This window comes from Lacerta agilis, chromosome 16, assembly GCF_009819535.1.
Source record: "Lacerta agilis isolate rLacAgi1 chromosome 16, rLacAgi1.pri, whole genome shotgun sequence".
Lineage (NCBI taxonomy): Eukaryota > Metazoa > Chordata > Lepidosauria > Squamata > Lacertidae > Lacerta > Lacerta agilis.
In genome coordinates, this window is record NC_046327.1 from 13015227 (window position 1) to 13041459 (window position 26233).

Here is a 26233-nt window from a genome sequence, read left to right on the forward strand (position 1 = left end):
TTGTTTGTTTGTTTGTTTTGTTTTTGAGTTCTTGTTGGCCTAATAAAGCTATTGCCCTAATATGGATTGCAGAGAAAACGAATCCCTTTTCCTGCCTGCACACACACACAAAAATCCTGGACCTTCAGTCTGGCAGGCATAATCCACTCTGGCAGGAGTACTGGTCCTGTCAATTTCACCTACTGCTGTTGAAAGGGTAAAAGGCTATAGCTGTTTTTTTCAGATTCCCTATAAGAGAGTAAGAGCAGCACATAGCTTTGTTTTACACAGGGTGGCTCAGAAACCAATCACGGATCGAAGCGGACAGAGCACAGAGCAACTCATAAATCAGGTTGTTGTTTTTTTTAAAGCATAAGTACAAGACAAATCTTGGGAGCCAGTGTGCACCCCTAATTTATATAGCATATGTCAACCTCATTTTTTAAATGCATATTGTTCCCTGCACCACCATTTACAGACATATAAATGCATGCATGCATGACAGTTTGTCTTCTCCTCCCAGCATAACAGAACTGATTCTCTGAGAAGTATGTTTATGCCTTCCGAAGGCATCATGTACAAGTCCGTCTTTACATGTTGAAAGCATTCCTTATTGATTTTTGGATTTATCAGATTCTGCTTCCTTCCTTAGGTAATCATGACTGTGCATCAGCTAGAGATATAAATCCATTTGGCTGTAATTATGTGATCTCGTTAGGCATCTCACTCTAGGATAGGAAACCAGTGATTAAATTTCCATTCAGCATCTTTCTTCATCAGTCACAAAACAAGCCTGGTGATTATCCCATAGTAATTGTGAAAAGCATGCCTTCATTATTACACCGCTAATTGTTTTCAGTTGAGGAGTTCGGGGAATTTCAGTTTTTATAGATAGTGCAACTAACTCTTTGAGATATGGTGATCTTCCCATTGTGCTCAGTGAAGCAAATGCCGCCTCTGGATTTTTTTTTGAAAACGCTTGGAATGTGGCTTGTTCTTTCACGGTTCACAAAAACACACATTTACTATGTAAGAATCAATTAAAATTATTAATTTCCCCTCATATCACCCTGAAATTATCCATTTAGGGAATTAATGACAGCAAATACACCCCCCCCCTTATACAATGCATAATTTACTAGTTCTTTCTGTATTATCTATAGTGCATGACTTGGCCCTAGGGATGGCCAACTCCTTCTATTTCTGGTCCATTTAATTTTCACACATTCTCATTCATCAGACCATTCTGTTTCTGCATTAGTCCGTGATTTTAAATCTGCATGAAAATGTGTCTTTAAATACTTTTTTTCAATGTTGCAATGCTGTGGTCCCTATGAGCGCATCCTAGTGGCTGTAGGATTCATTAGATCTCACTTTCTCAGATATCTCACTTTCTCAGAGAGGTTGATTGTCACAGACTGGCTGGATGCAGAGGAGTGTGTGGGGGGGGGAGAGAGACACCAGCTAAGGCAGGCATAGGCAAACTCGGCCTTCCAGATGTTTTGGGACTACAACTCCCATCATCCCTAGCTAACAGGACCAGTGGTCAGGGATGATGGGAGTTGTAATCCCAAAACATCTGGAGAGCCGAGTTTGCCTATGCCTGAGCTATGGGAACCCGCAAGGGAAGAAGGCTCAGATTGGCGGTGGGATGACCATGAGTGGTCAGAGGAAGAAGAGGGAGCAGACTGGGAGGAGGAGGTGTCGGAAGCTGAAGAGGCAACAGGGTTTGGTGAGCAGGAAGAGGCTGTGGCAGAGAGCAGCCCAGAATCAGAGAAGCGGAAGCTGGAGAGGAAGAGGGCCAAGAGATAGTGATCAGGCAGACTGCTGAAGAAGCCAGTAGGTCTCCCCCTCCTGCTGTGAACAGCTCCCCTCCCCTCTGGTCTCCCAGGACCATAATAGGCATGAAGAAGGTGGAGCAAAGACAGACAGGTTGACAGAGTCTCAGATAATAATTTTTTTTTTCTTTTAAATGGACAATTATAATATTTCTTGTAAACCACTTAGGTTTGGTTACAATCAAGCAGTATATAAGTTGTTGCCCTGGGCACCCTTAGGAAGAGGGGAGAAACAAAAATCTAATTCATCATCATCATCAGAATGGAAAATGTGACAGGAATGAGTGATTGATGGGGTGGAGTGTTTCTGTGCAAGATTCTAATATATGTGTTCTCATGTAACTCCTTCATATGAGGGCCAGGATTAACAATCATTTAAATGACTTCACTCACTTCTCCTCATCTGAATAGGTGTTTATTAAACCTATAACTGAATCCTGGACCATGACATCTTATAGCTTAAGGATGGATGAATCAGTCTTTTATCTTATCTATGCCAGCCTTGCATATAATAATCCATAAATCCATTCCATTCGGATTCCACACTAATCTGCTAAGAAATTTCAAAGAAAAATATGCATGAAACCCTATGTTTAAATATAGTAATATTTAAATGTGCATTTCTAAACAACTACTATATAATTTTTCTCTCAAAATATGGGTTGGATAACATATTATGAGACCATTTTCATGGGAAGTACAAAATTTGGAGGATAACTAAGTTCCAGTCAGCGCATTAGTCCAGGAGGTTAGCTAGATTTAGCAAAGATTAAATTCCTCTGGCGTTCCTGGTAGAAGTTGCAATTGTAGCCTTCCAATTCAGAGTGCAGAAGCTGGGAGATGTGTCTGGTTCAATCCCTGGTGCCTCCAATTAAAGTATTCTAGACCAGTTTATGCTACCCCTCTGTCTGAGTCTCTGAGAGGCTGCTACATGTTTGGGTTGACAGTACCAAATTGCATGGTTTAGAACACAGAGATTTAGAGAAACTGAGTATAAAGGAGCCCCATCACTTCCATCTGAGACCTATGTTGCTAAGCAATTGCAAAATACACTCCCTTCTCACCTGCTGCTTGACCTTGACATGTGTGGAGAACTATATCTGGAGCTTGCTTGCTGACTACTGTAGCTTTCTTCAAAATAGCTGTAGGTCCAAGACCAAAGCATAAGTATGTCAAGCCCCCAGATGGATGAGAATAGCAAGAAACAGAAGCCTTGAGCACCATCCAATGCACTATAAATAATTTACCCTCAAGTTCCATTAATTCAATGTGATTAAGAATGCATAACTGGGTGCAGGAGGGTAATCTCATACAATGGTACCTTGATTCTTGAACTTAATCCATTCTGGGAGTCCATTCGACTCCCAAAACCATTTGAAAACCAAGGCATGGCTTCTGATTGGCTGCAGGAGCAAATCAGAAACCCTTACTTTTGGGTTTGTGGCATTTAGATAGATAGATGAGATAGATAGATAGATGATAGATACTTTATTGTCATTGTACATAGTACAACGAAATTGAATGACATCCCACATTTACAGCCACATATATGCATTTATACATTTACATTTACAGCCACACATACACATACATACCATCCATCACGACTCCCCAAGATCATATCATTTGGTTACAGCATTTAAAATAGTTATAGCTCTTGGATAAAAACTGTTATTTAGTCTATTCGTTCTTGATTTAATTGTTCTGTATCTCTTGCCTGAGGGCAACTGTGCAAACAGACTATATCCAGGATGAGATGAATGCTGTAGAATGTTGTTTGATTTTTTGAGACAACGATTGGAGAGGATGACTGATAATCTTTCGGGCTGTGGTTATGACCTTCTGGAGCATTTTCCTATCTGTGACTGTGCAACTGGCAAACCAAGTTCAGATACAGTATGTAAGAATGCTGTCTATGCTGCCTTGATAGAAGGACACCAGCAGTCTCTCACTCAGATTGTTCTTCTTTAAAAGTCTGAGGCAATAAAGTCTCTGCTGGGCCTTCTTTACCAGAGCATTGGTATTAGCGCTCCAGGTCATACCCTGCTCGATAGTAACACCCAAAAACTTGAATACAGCCACCCTCTCCACCCGGTTCCCACCAATATACAAGGGCTGAATGTCTTGCCCTTTCCTCCCTGTAGTCCACTACCAGTTTCTTGGTCTTAGCGATATTAAGGACCAGATTATTTTCCCCGCACCAACCACAGAGCCGCTCCACCTCGTCTTGATAGGCGGACTCATCCCCCTCGGAAGTGAGCCCCACCACAGTGGTGTCATCAGCAAATTTGATGACTTTGTTGCTAAGATGGGTAGCTGTACAATCATATGTATAGAGGGTATAGAGCAGGGGACTCAACACACAACCCTGTGGGGAGCCGATGTTAAGGCTAAGGGTTGTGGACATATATGACCCTACTCTAACCCTCTGAGAGCGGTCTGACACAAAGTTCAAAATCCAGAGACGAAAGTCCAAGCACCTCTAGTTTGGACATCAATCTATGGGGAAGGATAGGATAGAGCTGAAATCCACAAACAGCATCCTCACATAGCTCCCCGGTTGCTCCAGATGGGACAGAGCAGCATGGAGAGTAGTAGTGATAGCATCTTCCATGGATCTATTTGCTCTGTATGCAAACTGGTAGCTATCAAATGTCGATGGAAGACAGGAAATAATATGGCTGCGTACCAGTCTCTCAAAGCACTTCATAATAATCAGAGTAAGTGCAACTGGTCTGTAGTCATTCAAACTGCTAATTGTGGATTTTTTAGGCAGAGGAACAATAGTTGACGACTTCAGGCAGGGTGGAACAATAGACTGGTGTAAGGACTTATTGAAGATCTTAGTAAAGACCCTCGCCAGCTGGACCTCACAGCCCCTCAACACCCTTCCAGTGATTCCATCAGGTCCAGCAGCCTTCCTCAGATTCACTGCCCCCAGTACCTTCCTCACCTCATGCTCCTCTACAGTGAGTGAGGGGCCACTGTGGGCTGGTGGCTGTAATGCTGTCATCTCCGATGGCTCCTTCTCAAAGCGTGCAAAGAAGAAATTAAGCTCCTCTGCCAGCGAAGGATCACCATCAACAGCACCAAGGTTCAGTTTATAGTTGGTAATACAGTATGCTGAATCCCCTGCCACACCTGCCTCCTGTTGTTACTACTGAAGTTGTCCTCAATCCTCTTCCTATAATCCAACTTGGCCCGTCGAATCCCTCTCTTCAGGTTGGCTCTCGCAGCGCTGTAAAGCTGCACATCGCCAAGCCTGAAAGCCCTGTTCCTATCCCGCAGCAGGCCCAGTATGGCCACCCACAACAGTTCTGTGGAGGAGCCTGCCTCTTTTTTAGATTTCTATCTTGCTGTACTCAATGCCTTCTTTGTCATACATAGTTGACACCACCTCCTTCTCAGATGCCCTTCTCTGTTCTTGCTATAGAGTCCATATCCTTAGATAATCAAGTCCTACTGGTTCCCTTCTTTCCACCAGGTTTCTGTTATGCTCACTATATCAATACCATCCTCTAAGACCAAACACTCATCCATCTTGGCTTGGAGACTTCTAGCATGAGCATATAAACACTTCTATACAGTCTCTCTCTCCAAGTTGTCTTTAGCACATGAGCGCATGAGCGCAGGGTTGTTCCAGATAGCAAACTCTCATGTGTCTTGTCCAGTTTACTTAAGAATGATTCAGGCACTGAGTAATCAACAGAAGTACAGACTTTATATTCCCCCATGTCCCCATGTATGAGGAGTTTAAGCCCCATACAATGAGTATGACTTGGTGATTTAATGGATGACAGAAAAATGACTCACCCATTTATTTGGAAACAGTAGCTTCCTTGGTTAACTACTGCAGCAACTGGTGCAGGAGAGGAAGTAAAACAGCATGTTGCCGTTTGCTCTGTGGAACAGTTGCTTTGAAATATTACACTGCGAGCTGCAAGATACATGCTTTCTGCATGGACCGAAGAAGCCTCTACAGTATTCTACAACCTCTCGTGGTCAGCTGGAAATAGCAGGCCTTGAAACCGAACCGTATGTATCACAAGGGTTATTTTGAGAAAGGAAAACTCATCAGTTTGCTTCTGCTGAGCTCAAGCCTAGCAGTAAGCTAATAGGCAAACATGAGCTTGAGTATGTGTGCATTCGTGTTCATTTAGAATACTTTTCTGATGGGTTTTTTTTAAGGTAAGAAAATGCTTCAGATCTCAAAGAGAATTTGAGACACCATCTTTCATTATCCTATGCATGGAACTAGCTGCAAGTTCTTACATAATATTTTAGTGTTATAATTGATGTGCTGTTTACTTTTGTTTTACAAGTGGTGAAATATCCATCACCTGGAAGGGGGTGGCTGGATAGGATGGTTCATTTTATTTCTGACTAATATCCACAAGCTGTGCTTACTCCATCTCTATTTATTATTATTATTATTATTATTATTATTATTATTATTATTATTATTTCATTTATACCCCGCCTTCCCCAGCCAAAACCGGGCTCAGAGCAGCTAACATCAAATATATAATATATTACCATAAAATCAAGCAATCAATTAAAATACATCCTAAAATCAAATCAGAATCGAAGTGAAATCCAATCAGATGGCAACCCGCAAATTAAGGATGGGGACCTTAAATGCTCACCAGGCCTAACTGTTTATACTTCTATGACTTCAAAAAAGGCAGATAGATCTGAAGGAAATGTTATGCAGTGTGTAACCACGGTTAAGTGAAGACAGACATCCAATATGACATAATTCTTATGCAGAATGAAATGTTTTCGTGTGTAGCATTTTTGATGGGGGAGGAGCACCCATCATACACTTAAGCCATTATTGGTGAAACTTGGGGATGCTCTTCAAAGGTTTACCCAAAAATCTGACATGGTTTTAGCTGGTAGTGTAAGGGAGTGGGGTGGAGGGCACTGATCAGAAACTTGTGCAGATGTCAAACTGGAACTAGAAGTAGGGATTGGAGGTAAGCCATGGGGGCACGTGCATTCTCACCCCTCCATATTCCCATATTCCTTTCTACCTGGGTTTGATGTCATGTGTGGATACCTGGGTTTTAAAATGGAACACTGCAACATTCCATTTGATACAATCTAATCATGAGAATTTAGCATAACACCCGTTATCAATGGGTGCATATATCTATTAGCTTAGAAAACCTAGTTCCTTTTACATCTGATCCAGCTCTTTAGAGATGTCATCTTTTGAGGGTGAGGTCTGGAAAAGGCTCAGAAAGAGGGTGGCTACCCATGTGAAGGAATGACTGCATAGAGCTGTGCACGGTTAATAGGAAGGGAGCCCAGGCTGCTGAGCACAAGGGACAGGGGCTTTTAGTGGTGGCTCCATGGAATGTTTTACTCCATATACTTGATCACAGTCCCCAATGATAGTGTTTTAGGAAGACTCTACATAAGTTTATGTTCAGGGTTGTCTTCTGAGAAATTTTGGCTCCCTTGAACTATGATGCATATTTTCTTTCCACTGTTGCGTCAAAGAGTAATAGTTTGCCCAATCAAAGAAAGAAGCATTTTCTTGTTTACAAACTGACTTTGGGTAGTTTCCTAGCAGATATTACTCTGTTTACGACTTTGCAATCTATGTAACTCACGCTGTGCAAAAACGTCCATGATTGCTTTTGCTTTGATTTATAGTTCTCTCTTGGTTATGTCTTCCACGAAAAACTTTAAGAAACAGTAAGTGGAAAATAAGTGCAGATAATGAACTGTTTCCTCCATGAAGTCACTCAGTAATAGTTGCCATGTTTTGCCACGCTTGCAGAAAGGAAACATCAGAGCTCCAATGTTCACATGCTTCCGATCAACCTAAAGAAATGGTGTAATGTTTGGCCTCTTTACCAGCAGTGTGCGACCTTTGCCTTGCAGAGGTCCTGATTTGGCCAAGGAGGTCATTTCCTCCAAACCACACCCACCTACATCACACCAGACATCATGTTAAGTCCATGGACTGAGAGCTGAACATTTCAGTATCTGATAAACTGGCAAAACTGAATTATGATTTCTTGAAAGCTGTATGTCTCTGGATTGTAATTTCATGTGATAGCCTGTTCTGGCTGATTTAAGCTTTTTACGGTGTCACTGAAAGGGCTGAAGCCCTCTATTTACTAATTTAAGCTATAATGTATGAACAATGTGTCCAATTTAAATTTTTAGAACTGCTTTGGAAACCTAATAAATTTTCTTACAAATAACAAATTGTAATAATGCTTTCATCCATTATCATATTTGTGGTATAAGCCATATATCAAGAAAAGTTTCCCCCCTCATTTATATTCAATATAACATACGGCATTATTTTAACTAGATATGTATTTGAAGTGTATTACACAATTGTAGGGATCTCTTTTCCCTTTCCTCTAAGACATAATATGAATAAATTAATTTTGATATAGAGGTCAGCAAACTTTTTCAGCAGGGGGCCGGTCCACTGTTCCTCACACCTTGTGAGGGGCCGGACTATATTTTTTTTGGGGGGTGGGGAATGAACGAATTCCTATGCCCCACAAATAACCCAGAGATGCATTTTAAATAAAAGGACACATTCTACTCATGTAAAAGCACACTGATTCCCGGACTGTCCACGGGTCGGACTGAGAAGACGATTGGGCTGGATCTGGCCCCTGTGCCTTTAGTTTGCCTACCCATGTAACAGTTAGACAAATTTCAGTGTATCCACATTTTTGGTAATTTTACGCAGCGTATGCAACTTTGTGTTATTATTAAGAAACACCTAGTAGTTTTGTGAGTTCAGCAACTGTTCAATGTGTGTATGCTTTTTATTTCAATATGCATATGTTATTTATTTACAAATGTTACAGTGTTATCATTTCCCAATGCCTAACTTTTAATCTATAATTAAATTTAATTTTAATGTGCGGCACCATTGTCGTCATTGTCTGAGTCCTCTGCAAAGTCCAAATTTGTTTTGTTTTCTGTGTGCTGCATGACTGCAGGCCTCGCAGAGCAGTGCAGGTAAGTGAATTGGATAGATCTGAGCAGTTTGGAAACTGACAGGTACGCACATACCTGCACAGCTACATTTCCCAAACTGCAGTGGGTGGTGCTGGTCTCTCATATCAATGCTCAAACACTTTGGAAGTGTTTGTCCTTGATTTTAGTGTCCTTGATTTTAAAGCTATACTCACTGCTAGAATCTTGAATCATTTTATTGTATGCTCACAAAATATATTTTTATTAGCTGGCAGTGTGTAATAGAACATTTTGAAAAGCTGTACCCTTCTCTCTACCTGAGACATGCTTCTTAGATCTCAACTCTTAAAAAAAAACTTTGCTTTGCTTTGCTTTACTTCAGCAGTAGATCTCCAGAGGAGCTCTGTTCTTGCAAGAGAATCCTGGTGGAGCATTCGCTTTTAATGATAATTTTTAATTAATCCTTACATTTTTAATAGAGCTGTAACAAGTAGCATCTACACAGAATAAAATGCCTTCATCGGATTATGTGTTCCACAAAGCTTTGATGTGTCGATATATCTTTTTGCCTTCTTTATGATGCTCTTATTGATTAAGTGGGGAGCCTCCTAGTCTTTGGATATGGTTCGTTATTTTTCAATTAAAATGAAATACAAATGTCACATTTTGTTGCCATTGTTGTTTCTTTGCAGGGTTTGTTTCAAGCAGCTGGAACGTGGTGCCATGAGACAGTCTGTCATCCATGACGCATTGGGATTATCATGATCGAATACTCCGCTTTGATTTTAACCAGTGGCCAAGAGCTTTGTATGGTCAGCAACAAGGACCGGACTTCTAAAGACAGTATAACAGGTAAGGCCCATGGTCCTTGTTGCCTTCCTGGCATCTTCATAAGGCTTTAAAGAAAGGAACTTCAGCTAGTGATTCCATTGCATATTGTTTTTCAGTTTCTTTGCCGTATCGGTGCAGCAGATGGCTTGACATAAAAAAGTTGTTGTTCTTTTACTGTGAGATCTCAGACAAGCATGTGTAGTTTAATGGATCCTTCTCTTCTTGAGCTGCACAAAGGTTAAAAAGAAAACACACATAAAAAGGTATAATAAAATTAATCACATAACCCAGAATGGCAGAATGGAGCAGACAGACATTATATTTACTGTCTCACTCAGGCGATGACAAGGTAAATACTCGTTTAGCCATTAAAAAAAAAAAAAGTATTAGATTTGCCAGGTTAGAATACTTGCAGAAGCAATCACATTTGTGTTCCTTTTATATCCTCGTCAAACCGCCTTTGTACAAACACAGATGTGAAAAGCGCATTTCAATTTCAGATTCACTATTACCGAACAGCGTTCTTCCCTCTCTTGTAAAATTGAAAGGTACCAATTTCTCTTACGTTCTCCCTTGTCACTGCCTCTCGCTCCATTCTCTGCCATCTCCTTGCCCTCAAATATTAAAACATCCCACAAGAGAAATCCTGAGGTCACTTTCCAATAAGCATGGTTATTATAGCACCACAGTGTTAAACATTTATCAGTTTTTATCCCATGGGGCAGGGGAAAGCGCTTTGAAAACTGGAAGGGTTTCATGATTTCATGATGAGGATATTTCAGAAAATTTCTAAGATTCCAAGAATCAAAGTGTTACCATGTGTCCTTGTCTATACGTGTAATATGTTACACAGATATATATGGATGCCACATTTGGATCTTTAACCTACAGTTCTGGTGTAAAATTTGAGAGAGGATTACAAATGAGCTGGGAAACCTGAGTTTATTATGGAAATATTAAAGTGTGTATACGTAAGTACATAGGCAGTATTTAGAGTGGACAGGGCATTATTTAGCCAAATCTAGAAAGACATTTGCTGTAGAGAATTGGGAAAGAAATGGAACAGCGATAGGAGGAGAAAATCTAATGCAAAATAAAGAGCTTGGGAAATGATATGGGCAGCTATGGGCAGGTTTAAAATTTCATCTGTGTAAATGATTTCAGAAAGAGATCCTTTTGATTGTATCAAACCAAGTTTTTTTTTTTTTCCCCAGAATAGACCCTTTGAAATTAATGGGCCTAAGTTAACCATGCCCATGGATTTCTATTGGTTTACTCCAAATATGTTGTAACATCAGATGCAACACACTGTGAAATTTGGAGGAGGTGGGCAGAGTCAGTTTAGAAACACGTGTGTTTGGTGATACCTCTTCCTTTCTAGATGGCATGATCAAGACTTTCCAATCTCCATTGCCACCTGGGAAACAGAAACTCTTTTGAAGGTGAGGGAATAACAAACATTAATAATGAAACTGAGAAAATAGTGTCCCGTTCAACTCTTGATCAACTCTTGTTACATTGGTCATCATGCTATAAGATACACAGAGCCAATTTGTCATTTGTCTGGTGCATCAACAGGAAGACATTTGGCTGGTCCTGTTCTCAGCTCTACAGGGACATATCCCACTTGGATAAACTGGACAAAGCCCAGATAACGTGATAAAATATAGGTTGCATGAAGACCTGAACATAGACAAGACAGTTCTTAGTACAGTCATACCTTGGAATTCGAATGGAATCCATTCTGGAAGTCCGTTCGACTTCCAGAATGTGTAGAAACCAAGGTGCAGCTTCTAACTGGCTGCAGGAAGCTCCTTCAGCCAATAAGAAGCTGCGGAAGCCCCGTCGGATGTTTGGGTTCCAAAAGAAGGTTCACAAACAGGAACAATCACTACCTGGTTTAAGACGTTCAGGAGCCAAAACATCCGAGTTCCAGGGCATTCGACAACCAAGGTATGACTGTATCCAGATTCTTCTTGCAAAATGGCTGATTACCTGGGACTCCAGCAAAGCAAAATTTATGACCTGGCGCAGCCGTGGCTCAGTTCTGGGGCACTAAGGTCATGGTGCAACCATTGGAGAAATTGGGAGCCTCCCCCAGACGTCACCCAGTAAGGCATGAAAGCCCTTTTGAATGGGTCAATTGGAGTTGAGAAGGGGCATGGCTACAGCATTGGATCTGTCTTCATTTAGGTCCAAGAGAGGCAAGCCACAGCAGAGCTTGGCCTGCTCAGATTGTCCTTAGATTCCCCCACCCTCCCGCCCTTTTCCTAAATGGTCCTGTTGCAAATTAACAGGCTGAAGGGAAAATACCACCAGGCTGTTGCATGAGAAGAACAAAGGAACGTTTATTGTCTTTGCTGGCCAGACAGACAGGCTCAGTGGATTAACATCCCAAAGGACTGAGCACCTTCCCGAACAAGGGAGCTTCCTAATATACATTTCCCGTATCAGCTAAGAATATACATATGCATGGAGTACCTGCCAATCATTTGGGATAATGCCCTACTATAATTCCATATAATTCCGTTTGGTGCAAGATTAGCTGCAGGTCTCTAATTGCCACAGTCCTGCCCAAAGGTAAGCAGGCAAGGCAACATTCAGACTTTGCTATAAGATATTGAGTCACCATGTTTGGGGCCAGGGAGGAATTTTCCCTGCAGACAAAGTGGCTGGTCTGCAGGTTTTTGCCTACCTGTTAGAAATCATCACAACTTTTGAGTGGATAAGGTGGTGGGTTGCAACTTTAGCCTATTGGGTATCCTACTAAAGGCATGTCTCTATCTGGGGGTCAGGGGGCCATAGTACCCTTCCAAGTGGTGTCCCTGAAGGGCTCACCCTAATTTGATGTATGCCATAGGGTGACCCATTCAGGGTTCATCAAACCTCTTGTAAACCAGCAGAAGGACTTCTTGTTATTTGATGCATTCCCAATGCCTTCGCCAAAACCTAATTACATCTAGAATCAAAAAAAATGTGGTCTATTTCAGCACAATACTGAGGTCCTGCGTCTCATTTCTACCTTGAGTAGCCCTGCACCTGGGCCACATGTTTCCTGCACCTGGGCCCAAGGGGCGCTGGCTCCTGGGGGCAGAGGCATTTTACTCCCCCCCCCCAGTTTTTAAGGAGGGAGATGAACCCCCTCAATATCCTTCGCTGATGCCAGCCTCAGTTGCAGGTGCAAGCCAATGCTGGGCCCGCAATAGACCGATCACGCTAACCTTTTTCCAGCGCTGCCATTGATCTGTCTTATAATGCATGATCAGAAAGAGATAATTTAGTAGCAACAAATGGGGAAATATTGTCCATTTGCTGTACATCACTGCTTCAGGGGACATAAAACAATAATTACACCAAGAGGCAGCTTTATAAACCTCATTACAAGTCTATCATGCGTGTCCTCTGACTTCAAGATAAAATTATTCAGTTGAGTGTATTTGTCTCTGATATTTTCACCAAGGCAGTGCTGCATATGTGATACTTTGTTATTATGGAAGATGCTTCCGATGGAGGAAAAAATCGCCAAGCTGATGTCTGGAACAAGGCAACACATAATTTGAGAGGAAAACACAATGATTCTGTTGCCATTACTGGGATGGAAAAGGGGGGCGGGGAGAGAAGGCTGCTGAGAAAAGCCTTCTCTGAATTTGCCACCCGGTCTCTGATAGTGAATTGCGAGGGAGGGCATTTCAGGGATGTTCGGGGATTGGAGGAAAATATATGCAGAGGTTTGCAGTGGAAGGCCACATGTTTATTTTAAATGTGTGCTAAATGGAGGTGGTTTGACTTCCATGTTCTTTTTCCTTGGGAGGTGAAAGCGATGTGGTTTGGTGTGCAAGAGCTCTTTTGGTACATGACTGGAGGCCACTGATTCCTGCCTTGGGGTTTACAAACCTAATTGATGGTTAATAGCTTCCTACACCCCATGCGTGTGTGTGTGCAGAAAACAAGGTCTGCTCACATAATGGGACTTTCCCCCTTCCCCAACCCGGGCACACTGTAGACCTGTTCCAGGGTTTCCACAACCCTCCAGTGCAGATTTAGAGGATGTAGGAGGCACATAGGGGGAGGGAAGAGGGGGAGGGGAGTCCTTGCACACAACAGTTGAGTTTAATCCCACCCTAAATCGGGATGCCAAATGTGTTTCTTAACAAAAATTCCAAAAGAATGTTCAGTTTAGATGCATACATATTGGTCAAATGATACCATGCTCATAATGTGGACCGAGGAAAGTGATATTCATGAAGTACAGTTGTACCTTGGATCCCGAACGCCTTGCTACTCAGATGTTTTGGTTCCCGAATGCCGCAAACTCGGAAGTGAGTGTTCCAGTTTGCAAACGTTCTTTGGAACCCGAACGTCCGATGGGGCTTCCGCGGCTTCCGATGGGCTGCAGGAGCTTTGGTTTCCGAACGTTTTGGAAGTCTTCAGGAACAGATTCCATTCGACTTCCAAAGGTACGGCTGTAACAGAATTGTACACCTGCACATTGGGCCACCACTGTCACAGATTGTATTATAAACTTAGAAAAGGTATGTGTCTCTACCTGTTTCACCGCCAGAGAAACAAGGTCTTTGGCCCAGGTAGGAGACTGAACTAGGTCTCAGAATGCCTGGGAGCCTCATGTACCGGTAAGTCGGTTTCCCACTGAGGTATTAGCTAGGCTGAAGTTTACTTGGCTTTAACATAATCGAACATTTCCTTCAGACCTTCCTTGATAGCTGTTTTAAGAGCTTGTTATATGAGAGGATACTTTATATCATCTTTGAATTGTTGTTAGGGCTATTTTATTAGTATCATACTTTACATAAATTGCTTTGGGACTCCTTTCATTTGTGTGAAGCAATTATTATTATTATTATTATTATTATTATTATTATTACTACTACTACAACCTGGTGTCTGCAGTATGCTGGAATTATCCTTTTCAGCATAGCAGCACATGGCGTTATAATGAAATCAAACTAGGGGGGCGGGTATGAAATGAACTCCTTGGCAAACCAGCATTTAAATCGTATTCAATTTTTTTCTTTTCATAACCCACGACTTGCACCTTTCATGTTCTGCTCGTTAAAACAAAAAGGCTTCTTGTGATTCCTTTGTACTTATGCTGAGAAATACCAACTGCTTTTTATATTAGAGTTCTATTTATAAATACTTTCTGCTTCTTAAAAATGCCTTGTGTTATGCTGCCAAATTCTGTGGGTGTTTTTCCTGACTATTGCACTGTCGATGATTAAACCAACAGATTGTTGCAGTTGCCACATATCTTTATCAGTCTTCTAATATACCATATATTAATTCTTTAGAGAGCCCTGGGAATGTGATTTTACCTGTGATCCAGAAGTCTTAATTAAATACAAACAATATTGAAAGACAGCGGAATTACTTTGGGCATGATCCAGCCACAAAATCCCTAATGGAAGCGCTACACCCGTAGACATAAAATGAGACTTAAAAGTGCTGAACTCTGTGCGATTCCCTCCCACCTCCCCATTAATAGTTTTGCATACACCCTTAAAGGAGGATGCAGGCACCACAGAAAAAGCCAGCAGGGAAGCTCTGTTGTCTCCACTCCAAAGGATTCATCTCTGTACTGTGATGTATTTGCCATCTGCTTTGCTGATAAAAATGGTTTCACTCTGTCCAGTGCGTAAGCTTGAGGCATTGAGGTTTTGGTTCTTGATTGGATATCATGTTGATGTATAAGGGGGTCTATGCATGCAGAGAAAAGGGCAAGAAAGGGTTCCGTTAGGTGTGCTGGTTAATTTTGGGTGTGTTTGTCCTGCACCTGCAACTAGCTAAGCATGTGAGAGTGAGTCAGCAAGCATCTGAGAGTGACTCAGCACAATCTAAAGTATAAATGCACTTGTGTTTGAAGCAAGTTTGCTGTTGGCCCATGCCCTCGGTCAGAGCCTAGTCTGTGTTGGAACCCTGCAAAAGAGACTGTGTGCAGCTGGAAAGACTGTATATTAGAACTGTATGTAACCTACGAGCTGTGGAACTGCATTATACTGTCAGCAAGGGGACTGACCCTACCTAGAACTGTCTGCTCTTTTCTGTTCCATTGGCACACTCTGCCAGCTTGTTGAATTGGTGCTCTGCACATGCCCCACGTGCTAGTCGTTATCAGTTCAGAAGGGTATATTTGTGAATAAGAACCATGTTGAGTTTGGCTGGCGAAAGCTCTTGGAGAAGTTGGACCTTCTGCTGTGATCGGAGCTTCTCTTAGATAAATCAGTTTGCCAGATATCCTCAAATTTGCACATCATTCTGCATCTGCTTCTTTTAAAGAAGAAGTTATTGTAGTACTTACTGGCCTATCTCCATCCAGCACTTGTTTGGGGAGAGCTGTTGAGAAAGTGGCCATTCTACCAACCTGGGCAAGGCACTAGGACTGCACTTGTGGCCTGAATCGCTAATCTCCACTGGAAAATTCATAGGAGCCATTGGTTCCTATTTGGAATTTCAGACAACTTTAATAATTGTGAGAGGATGGTGACATAGCATTACCACAAACACACTTTTTAAGATATGCTCCCTAGGTGTGCAATTCAAAATGTAAGGTATTGTTGTCCATGGTGTGTTTACAAATACTTATGACCTACTAGTACATTCCTTAGGGAGCCATTTGTGGCAGCAGTTCCCTGGTCAATACACATGCAGTGGCAAATGAGATCTGCCTCTGCCACACAGATGCAGGCCTTGGCAAGGCTTCATGGCAATGTGTTCGAGTAGTTCTGTGCTGTCCTGTCAGAAGTACGAAGCCTGCTGCAAATGTCAAATTCTGTTATGATCAACTTTATATAGGACACGGCACTTGCAAAACTCGGTTGTGTGGTGTTCCTGACGCAAATCTTTGGAATATGTGCCAGCAGGTGTTGAATGTGTTTTATGCTCAGAAGTGTATGGCTGGCTATTGCGCTCATTCTCATTTGCAGTATTTATGTTAATATATCTTTTTATAAAAACCTGGATAAATGCAACATCTGATTCATGTTACTTTGGGATATTGGTGAGGGAAAGCAGTCTGCCTTGAGGGCCTTTGGTGAACCGAATATAAAAGTAAATAATATATTGTACTTAGCGGGCAGTTCTCTATAAGCCAGTGGTGTCCAAACTTTTTCCAAGGAGGGCCAGATTTGATTAAGTGAAGGGCCATGAAGGCTGACCAAAGGGCCAACCAAAGGTGTTGGCCTTTTTTTAGGATTTAAGTTGTTGAGCTTTTTTTCCAATTGGAAGTTTCTGAGGATTTTTTTAGGATTTTACCCCAGGAGATAAAAGGCCACAGGGGCCGAATTAGGCCCTCGAAACAGATTTTGGACATACCTGCTATAAGCAGTGGCAGAGGTGTCATCCCTGAGGGGGGGGGGTTGACATCACCGCACTGCCTCCTGAGACACTCTCCATGGGCGGCGCCCCAGGACACTAGCCCCTCCCCGGGACACTAGCCCCGCTGCACAGGCAGCTAGCCCTGCCCCCAGGTGCACAACATGTGCACCACTCCAGGTGCCGGAGCAGCTAGCTCCACCTCTGTCTATAAGTGAATAACTTTTAGACAGATTCTGAAAATGTCATACACACTACAGCTTCCTTCCATAAGCAATTGAAGAATGTCACTACAGTAGTACCTCGGGTTAAGAACTTCATGCGTTCCGGAGGTCCGTTCTTAACCTGAAACTGTTCTTAACCTAAAGCACCGCTTTAGCTAATGGGACCTCCCACTGCCACCGCACCGCTGCCGCGCAGTTTCTGTTCTCATCCTGAAGCAAAGTTCTTAACCTGAGGTACTATTTCTGGGTTAGTGGAGTCTGTAACCTGAAGCGTCTGTAACCCGAGGTACCACTGTATTTAATTCCAAAATCCCCTTTGTGTGGTAGCACAATTTTACATAATATAGCACACTTCTCTCCATGTTTTCTCATTGCATGCAAGGTCCCTTGTATCACACAAGAAAGGTGTATATTGTCAAATCAAGACCCTAAATTCAAAGCTTGCATGTTTTCTTTTCTTTTCTTGTTCTTATCTTTGTGTTCTGGGATTTATGTGAGACACTGAGATACACATCTGCTCCTCCAAGTTTATTGCTTTTAAAGTGATCTCTGCTATCTGCTGGATAATAACTGACATTCATTCTGTTTTTCCTCTTATGACCGAAAGTGGCATCTGCAATTATTCTTTGAGGTTAAGGTTGTGGCAGGATTTGGCAATCCTGTATATATAACTATATCTATATCTAATCAGCCCTGAGAGTTGGAGAGTTTCTGGATATTTGAAAAATAACTATCTCTTCTGAAAAATTACAAAAATAATGTTGAAGAAGAAGAAGAAGAGGAAGAACTTGATTGAAATCATTCTTTTTCCCCATTTCATTTTATGGTCTTTCAAGATCCAGGACAATGCAAGTCTAAGTGAAATATTACTTAACTGTTATATACAGAGCAGGCATTTTGATAGCAGGAAACAAGAGAGAAGATGCTTTAATAGAATGCATCATATTCATAATTCTGTCCCTTTGCTTTATTGTGATTCAGGCATATACACACCCAACAACAATCTTTCCCTACTGATTCTGTGCTACTCTTCTTCTCTGGCAATCACTCATGGCCGAGTAAGATTGTCTTCCATGTATATGGTTTTAACAGTGTTTCCGTAATTGACTGTGGAGGCCAATTCTGGATTCACACGTCCTCCCACAGTGGGGACATAGGTTTCTGGGCAGGAGTTGATCACGGTGAGGGTTTGCCAAATGTACCTTCCTCTTAGCTCATTTCTCCCTTTTGTCCTGAGTTCGTGCTTCTTCAAAGTCCATGGCGCCTTTTGTAAAGACTGTTCTGCAATTGGAGCACTTGCTGACCAGTTAAAACACTGACCAGATTTTAAGAGTTCGGTTCCAGCAAAGTGATCTGGAGCATGAGTTAGGTGATGGAGCAGTAGTGGCTGGCAGCTAGATAGCCAGCAGCTTGAGAGAAAGGCCAAGATCAGGAGGCCCTGAGCTTGGTTGCCTCCTCCTCCTTCTCTTACTACCACCATCTGTTAGAAACAGTTGCTGTTCGGCTGAGGGCAGAGTAAGGCAAAGAAGACAGGAAGCCAAAGGTGGACCAAAGTCTCTTGGTTGATCAGAATCGTGAGTGAGACTGACAGGAAGCCTTTCTAGGTGGTAGTATCTGGCCTTCTCTATCCCACTGGAAGCTTCCTTCCTGGTTTCGCTCTGTCCCTGCTCTTTCTCTCTTTAGTCAGAGCCTGATGTTGTCGCACGGACATGTCTCTGTCTGATATCCCTCACTTTGTCAGCTCAAGACCAGCTTAACGCTTGACACTGTCATATTGCTGGAGGCCCTGAGAAGAGAAGGAAACCAAAAAGAAACAGCTGGTCAGATCGTTGAGGCATGAGGCCTTCATGTGACATAAGTTGTGGCAAATGCTAGGACTCATGCTGTTGGTGGGAACCACAGCCTGAGGGACAACTCATGGCAGCTGCCATGTTTGTGTGATAGTGGCCTCTCTTTTTTGCCTACAATGCACCAGAGTCAAAAAGTCAGGCACATGGCATTTCAGTGAAATGAAGACAGTGACTTTGACCCTCTAGGACAGGGATGGGAAACATTTTTTTTTCAACCAAAGGGCTGCATTTTCTCATGGACCTCCTCCTAGGGGGTTGTGTGCCTGTAGTGAATGGCCCTAGAGGGAGAAGTGGGTGGAACAATGGATGAGGCTCTTATTTCTGTTCAGTAGGCTACATGTAATCAGATTTCTGTGCACAGTCGCTATACAAACTATTCAAAACCTCGAAATACTATGGAAATGCTCATCACTGCCCTTAACATGGAACACTTTTATAAAAGAGGTATGTTGCTTGCTGAGATAGTGGAACTCCTGCTTCAGTCACAGAAGTCTTAAGGCTTTCTGCTTCCAGAGATTTCAACACAAATTCAGCCAGAAAAGGCAGCCATATTAGCACAATTAGTAATGTTGTTCTGAGCCTGCTTGTGTACGTATAAATCCCATTGAAATCCGATGTAAACCAGTTTAGGATCACCCTGTAATTTTTCCTTTCCCTCCTGCTACCTGGTTTGTATTTTAGATTATAGAGGTGAGCTATCTGTGCCTCTAAAAGAAACTTATATGGCCCAGTGGGCCATATTGACTCAGTCCAGGTCAATAATCTACCCTCAAAATGCCTTTGAGAACTCCCTCAGTAATATTTGGATGAAATGAAATTCCGTAAGCTCGTTCCTGCAATGTGTTTCAATTAAAAAGCAGTCAGCATCTTCACAAGTTTATTTGTCTTAAGGGTCTTTAAAAAAAAAAAAAAGGCTTTAGCATTCTATTCATCATTTTATCATCTCCATCAATCATTAAATTCCAGCTCTTTGGAAAGCTTGGTAAGCAACACAGAAAGTTCCTTCCACAACAGTGAACCTATAAAGCAGCATTATTATGTTGACCAATAACTTTGACTAAATTAAGCATTATGTAGATGAGCAGCTTGTCGAGTGAGGACCTTTTTTTGAGATGGAACATGGATAGGTTTTCTTTCTGAAATCATCTTCATTGTTTTATTTCTATGCCGCTTTCCCAATAGTTAAAATCATGCTCAAGGCGGCTTACAACATGAAAAGATTTACATGATTACAAAAGCATCAGAGAAGGTGTGTAGCTCATTGGTAGATCATCTGCCAAAGGTCCCAGGTCCAATCCCTGTTGTGTTCAGGTAGGGCTAGGATAGACTCCTTCCTGAGACCCTGGAGAGCCACTGAGTTAGATGGGCCAAAGGTCAGAGTTGGTATAAGGCAGCTTCACGAGAACAGAAGGCGGACCTGCTGGGGGCAGTGACTATTTGGTGTTGGGCAATCAATAGCTGTGCTGTTAATAGTGAAAAATACAGGAATCCATTATGGAAGAAAGAGGTGATCTGATGCCACCGTCGGGAGAATCAAAAACAGTAACATTATTTTCATGAATTGCCATTACCAAGCTGAATTTGCCCATCTAGTCCAGCATCGTATTCTCCCAGTAAACAGCGATCTGCTCTCCTGCAGTTTCCAGTAACTGTTATTCAGATGTATAATGCCCCCCCCCCCCGCAGTGGAAGAAAAACATAGCCATTAAGGTTAATAGCCATTGATATCTTCCACGAAGTTGTCTAATCCTCTTGGAGGCCACCACTGCTTCTTGTAGGAGTAAATTCCAGCTTCCTATGTTCCTATGCTTAAAGCATGTGCATCTCCCCACCCCGTAAATGTTGTCCTATTCGGAGCCAGCTGCAAGTTGCCCTCTGATGCCCCTTGCCATCAACGAGTCCCTGTCCACAGGTTCACTTTTTGAGCCAGCATTTGTTGGTGGCATTGTGGGAATTTTAAAAGGGCTACTTGAAAAGCCAGCTGATCAGGACTGTTTGGTCCAGTCCAGGGGTGGGGTTCATTGTTCTGTACTTGTTCATCTTTTTTAACACATCGCTGTTGCTCAAACTTGGTCCATAGCACTTTGTATTTCATTAAATTTGAATGATCTTGGCCTGGTATAACGTTTCATGAAAACAGTGTGTGTGTGTGTGTGTGTGTGTGTGTTTCTAGTTTGGTGTGATTGTCTCTTGCAAACAGATGTTGTTTTATTTTGTGCTCTTTACTGTACTGCTACAGCTGCTCACTGCCCGCCATCAAGTAACCATTGACCCCAGGCAGTTTTACTTTAAGCCTCCTTTATTTATTTAATTTAGCAAAAATTAAGTAGAGCTTCATTGTAACAAAACTTTGACTTACAAGGAACTGTGAAATATTTACTCGGGACAGGAAACAGAACACAGTATTTAAGATTGTTCTCTGTGTCAGCGCTTTTCTTCTAGGGGAAAAAAAAGTGCCAGTACTGCGTACCCTTGAGTACTTCCCCCCCCCCCAGAAAAAGAAAAAAAGCTCTGGTCTTTGTGTGAATGACAGATCATCAGAAAGACATCCCCCGTAGGGGAAAAGCACTGAACACCAGATCAAGTCCTGCCCTTTCCCTCGTCTTCTCTTCCCGTTCTTCTTCTTGCAAAGCTGTGAATGGCCACATGCAGAAGAAAAGTTGGCAAGGAAAATAATGACTAAAAGGGTTTGTAAAGCTTGCTTTATTTATTTTTTTCTTGGCAGTGAGGAAATCACTTTGGGCATCACTGCATAGATTAAAAAGACGCTTGGAAACATAAAAAAGAGAAAAATGAAAACAGTAAACCGTTTATTAAAAAAACCCATTTTTATAACAGAATGATAAGTTACATTCAGATATTTTTCAGATAAAACATCATTAGTTTAAAAAAAATCATTTTCTTTTTAAAAAACAAAACAAAAACCTTTAATCTAGATTAAACTTATTCATTTATATAAACAAGCAACATTAACAATAAATATTTTAGCAAGATCCACATTTTTAGTAAGCCCCATATTTTTAGTATTGGGATGCATTACAGGACTTCAGAATGACTTCAGCTTTGTACAGCAGTATATTAGACTGTGGCTCTGCGACGCTCAGAGAATACACATTTTAGTAGGCTAATTCCAAAACAATGACAACAAACAGAGTAATGTTCGTATGAGAAATCATTGTTAAACAAGTCCTTGGCTCAAAAGCAGTATCTCTCTCTTTTTTTTAATGTTCTTGTTAAAAGATCACTAGCACTCGCATGGAAAGCAACTGATTCCCCAAGCTGGCAAGCAAGCAAACAGCTGCAGAGCTCCTATTCACAGCTGATTATTGGGAAATTCTCTACCATCCCTATTCCTGCCAGAGTGCCGGGGACCAGGCAGCTGTCCAGGGTGCTGAATGCTAACGCCAGACTATTTATTCCACTCCACACAACACCTAAACTCTGTTCTTGTGGTTTTCTCAGTTTCACCACCTCCAGCTTTCTCCTACACCTGCATTCTCTGATAAGGGAACAGCCACCATTTGCTGAGCACTAGATAATTTAAAATGAGGCCAGTTGCAAGAGCAGCAATAAAATTCCACCCTGTCGTATAATCCAACCTACCCCTGCCAGCATAACCAACGGTCATGGATAATGAGAGTTACAATCCAAAATATCTGAAGGGCGCCAGGTTTGGAAGGGCTGATGTATTTCCTGTTTAGTATATTGGTTGACTGTGGTGAGCCAGGTTGAAGAACAGCAGAGTCAAAAACGACATTGCTGACCTCTTCAAGCTCCAACATGGTTCCAGCCCTAGATAGCCAATTGGCACTTGAGCTGACCTGCCTAAGTCCAGTATTCATCTTTTCCCCCAAGCAACAGTCTGCTTTAGGTCTTGCTTGGTGTTAGGGACTAGCTGGATGATGAGGAATGGTGGGAGGTTCCAGCTGGAGAATCCATTGGGAAGCCTCAAAAGAGGAAAGCTCCAAACCAGGGGAGTGGTGGTGGGACATTGAAGACCGTTCAGAGGAGGAATGGGGGTGGGAGTGGATTCTGAACAGGCAAGAGGCTTGAGAGAGAGAGAGAGAGAGAGAGAGAGAGAGAGAGAGAGAGAGAGAGAAAACACTGCAGACATCTAAGGAGAAGGTGAAGGCTGAAGCTGCAACAGATTCACAGAAGCCGGAAGGTCCTACTGTGTTTAGTTCTCCCCTGTTGTCTCCAAGGGTTTTGCATGCTACAGAGTAAACAGCTCAAAGGGCCCCTCCCCAGTGGAGTTTAAAACTACTGGGAAGGCTGGGTTGTGATCTTTTAATCAGCATGCAGCCTGCACATTCCCCTTCCTGTTCCCTGAACTATCTGCTGCCCCCCTGCTTCCCATTCCCTTTGGGATGATACCTTGGCCTCAACACCAGCTAATGAATAACTCAGGTCTTAGAAAGCCCTTAACCTGAGTGACACCTTAAACTTCAGGTCAACAGCACTACCAATATTGGCTGCTGATGGTATTCAAGATTATTTCTACCTATAGCAAAGATACTTTGGCCCAGAGCATAGAAGCTCCATATGGAATGAGTAGAGCTTGTTACACAGGTGGTTCTCATACAGAGGTGGCTAACACATAGCTTATGGACTATAGCTGGCAGTGCATGAGATTTTTCCATGGTCCTAAAATTTGTGCTTATAAAAAAAAGTGGTATGGGTTGGTTGATTTGTTTAAAAATAGAGATTCCCCATTGTGGTGCCCAAATATTTTTTTCTGGTCCCTCGGGGACCCTCCAAAATTGTTCATTTTTTAAAAAAAATAAAAAATTCTGACTGCTCCCATAGGCGTTAAATAGAAGACATAGAATCTAATACATAACAGTGGGTTCTGAGAAGATTTCCAAATCAACAATGGAGTATCTATGGAACACAATACCGTATATTTTTTTTTAATTTTTCAGCCAAGCATTACTATTTTTTTTAAGACAGTGATTTTCCTATTCATGTTCAGAAATGAATCAGGTTTGCCAGGAACTCTGCATTTAGATCTACACCAAAACCAAATCCACTCGATATTCTGTGTGATTCCCTAGTTTCACACATCAGCAATTCGGCTTATCGTCCAGATGATGGCTCTTACACAAGGCTTGACTTTAGATCAAGGACAATTCCCCCCTCCTTTTATTTGGGATTTAGAGAGTGGAGGATCCCTACCCCTGTTGAGTGAAGAATGATACTGTTATAATGAGAGACAGAGACTTCATCTTCACTCCAGTACACAGGAAAAGCCTTCTCCCTTCAAGAGGTCAGGCTGATGGGGTATGATTATGATGATGCAAACTGATGGCACTCCCCTGACAAAGAAAATGTCCTTGTTGCCATTATAAACAAGAAAAGCAAATATGTTTGGCCGTCACATATGATAGAGCTAAAAATCAGTTTCTTATGAAGTTCCTAATCCGGATTTGTGCAATAGTTCATGGTCTGTCAAGTAAATAATATACATTTTAAGAAGTCCCAGGGTACACATTTGAAATGATGGGTTGTAGCAGTTTCAAATGAGCTGCCATGGTCTATTGAGTAAATTCTTTATTTTAAATATATGCCTAAATATATAGTTGCATGATGAAATGCTTTTATATATATATAAAAAATACCCCTTGGAATCTTCAAAGGATTTGAAATGCATCATAAAATTTCTTTGACTCCTAGATAATTTTTTAATGGTTAGGACTGAAAACAAAACCAATGAAAGCAAGCCATATCTACAGTGTATAATAGTAACAATGTGTACCTATATGTTTGTTTTCATGAAATCTCATCTTAGAAATATAAGAAATTTCTTTGATGCACAGTTCCGTAGCAGCAATGTCTTGGAACTGTGATTTTAACAACTTCAGTATCTAGCGAGGTCACACTTAATTCAGCTTAGAGGTCAGTAACGGTTCTCCACATGTAACAGAAACTGACTAACTCTGCTGCAGTCAAAGCAGCACTTATTCCAGTTCATTATGGGAAGTTACTCAGAGGCTACAGAGGACACCTTGAACTTTCTAGAACAAGGGGGACGAACCTTTGCCTGAGGGCCTAGTTAGGACTGGCATGGTTCCCAATTTGGCCTAAAAGGCTGTTTTATCCAAGCCATGCCCACCTTCCCCAAAACTTGGTACCATATAGGACATCAAGTGTGGGGCAGGTAGAGATGTGTCTGCCAATGCACAATTGGGAGCCTTAGATTTTCAGCAAGTCACCATCTTTAGTTATGCTCCACATTCTTTGAAGGCAAAACAGAAAAGAAGGTTTGAAATTGGGAGGTGTGTCCAACTGAAGTCTACTCAGAGTAGACCAACTGAAGTTAATGGACCTAAGTTAGACAAGTCTGTTAATTTCAGTGGGTTTACTCTGAGCATGACTAGCATTGGCTGTTAACATCCTGCGTGTAATTTTTGGACAGTAAAGCCAAAAGCAATTGGAAACAAAAGTAAAAATAAAAAAACACCCTGAAACACCGCAATGGCAACATGGTTTATTACCACAGTACATCAAATGCACATATGTAGTTGATAAAAAGCCAGATTGTGCTAAATGGTTGCCTTTAATCAAAAGAGGTATTTAATCAAATAAACTGTTCCAACAATAAAAAAGCCAAAGGCAAGTACTATATTAAAGTTTTATCTCATTTGCTCAAAGGTCTACACATAACTCACTCATTCACTATTGAATTATGGAGCTTTCACACTTGTGAGATAAATACCGTAAGTCATTTCAAATCACTGTGCAGAAACTACATTTGGGGAAATAATGTTATTGTATGGAGGTATGTTCTCTAATTAATCAACGCACTACTGAATTAACTCTTGCATTTAGTTGGAAAGAGCTAATCATACTGTGAGAGCCATATGGGCCACATGCTCCGTTAACGCTTTTTGGTTCAGCTTTTTTTACAAAACGAGAGAAAGAGGTCTGATTTCTGTTCTATTGGTAACACAACTAAAGGAGCTGAGGATGCAATGTACACATAACATTTACATTTTTCACATAAATAATTGTTTTATGTTTACGGGAATGGCAGCCCCTTCTGATGGAATGAAGCCTGCAAATGTTGAGACAAACAGATTCAGAGTAGCATTGAAGATTTTAGAGCATTGAAAGGAGTTTCTCCTGCTCTCCCACCTGGTTCTTTTTAGCTAGGAATAGACACAAAACTCATAGGGCAAGCCTTTTTATGAGAGTCCAGCCAGTTTGTCCATTGATATGTACA

At 41.7% G+C, this 26233-nt stretch overlaps 1 protein-coding gene across 3 annotated transcripts in view; it reads left to right on the forward strand.

Annotated features, from left to right (window-relative positions):
- The window catches only part of LINGO2 (leucine rich repeat and Ig domain containing 2), a 580298-nt gene that overhangs the window by 353278 nt on the left and 200787 nt on the right, over positions 1 to 26233 (forward strand). For all 3 annotated transcript variants that reach the window (XM_033173427.1, XM_033173426.1, XM_033173425.1), the window contains one exon: positions 9470 to 9629. The gene's annotated coding sequence lies outside the window, so the exon portion shown is untranslated. The remainder of the gene's footprint in view (positions 1 to 9469; positions 9630 to 26233) is intronic.